We start from the raw sequence: 1,547 nt of genomic DNA, 5'->3' as shown, positions 1-1,547 counted from the left end.
ATCTTCTTTGGCGAAGTGCCTGTTCATATCCTTTGCCAATTTTTTAATTGGGTTATTTGTCTTTTTGTTGTTGAGGTTTTGCAGTATCATGTAGATTTTAGAGATTAGATGCTGATCGATTTGTCATAGCTAAACATTTTTTCCCAGTCTGTAGCTTATCTTTTTACTCTTTTGGTGAAGTCTTTTGATGAGCATAATTGTTTGATTTTTAGGAGCTCCCAGTTATCTAGTCTCTCTTCTGGTGCTTGTGCATTGTTACTTATCATTCGTATTCTCTTTATGCCATGTATTAGGGCTCCTGGCTTTGTCCCTATTTTTTCTTCCATGATCTTTATCATTTCAGATTTTATATTTAAGTCTTTGATCCATTTTGAGTTAGTTTTGTGCAGGGTGTGAGGTATGGGTCTTGTTTCAATTTTTTGCCGATGGATATCCAGGTATGCCAGCACCATTTGTTAAAGAGACTGTCTTTTCCCCTGTTAATGGACTTTGGGCCTTTGTCAAATATCAGCTGCTCATAGGTGGATGAATTTATGTCTGGATTCTAATTCTGTTCCATTGGTCTGTGTATCTGTTGTTGTGCCAGTACCAGGCTGTTTTGACTACCGTGGTGGTGTAATAGGTTCTAAAATCAGGTAGTGTGAGGCCTCCCACTTTGTTCTTCTTCAGTAATACTTTACTTACCTGGGGCCTCTTCCCTTTCCATATGAAGTTGGTGATTTGTTTCTCCATCTCATTAAAAAATGTCATTGGAATTTGGATTGGGATTGATTTGTATCTGTAGATTGCTTTGAGTAGAATTGACCTTTTCACAATGTTGAGTCTTCCTGTCCATGAGCGAGGTATGTTTTTCCACTTATGCAGGTCTCTTTTGGTTTCTTGCAGTAGTGTCTTGTAGTTTTCATCGTATTGGTCTTTTATGTCTCTGGCTAGATTTATTCCTAAGTATTTTATCTTCTTGGGGGCTATTGTAAATGGTATTGATTTGGTGATTTCCTGTTCGAAGTTCTATTTGTTGGAGTAAAGGAATCCAACTGAGTTTTGTATGTTTATCTTGTATCCTGAAACTTTGCTGAAATCTTCTGTTAGTTCCAGTAGTTTTCTTGAGGATTCTTTAGGGTTTTCTGTGTATAAGATCATACCATCTGCAAAAGGAGATACTTTGACTTCTTTCCTACCAGTCTGGATGCTCTTTATTTCTTCTTCTAGCCTAATTGCTCTGGCTAGGACCTCCAGCACAATGTTGAATAAGAATGGTGATAAAGGGCATCCTTGTCTGGTTCCCATTCTCAAGGCGAATGCTTTCGAAGTCTATCTGTTTAGGATGATGTTGGATGTTGGCTTTGTATAAATGCTCTGAATTGCACTGAGGAATTTCCTTTCTATTCCTATTTTGCTGAGAGTTGTTATCATGAATGGGTGTTGGACTTTGTCAAATGCCTTTTCTGCATCGATTGATAAGATCATGTGGTTCTTGCCTTTTGTTTTATTAATGTGATGGATTACACTGATTGTTTTTCTAATGTTGAACCATCCCTGCATACCTG

Source organism: Trichechus manatus, unplaced genomic scaffold (assembly GCF_000243295.1).
Source record: "Trichechus manatus latirostris isolate Lorelei unplaced genomic scaffold, TriManLat1.0 scaffold00078, whole genome shotgun sequence".
Lineage (NCBI taxonomy): Eukaryota > Metazoa > Chordata > Mammalia > Sirenia > Trichechidae > Trichechus > Trichechus manatus.
Note: the sequence above shows the minus strand (reverse complement) of the source record.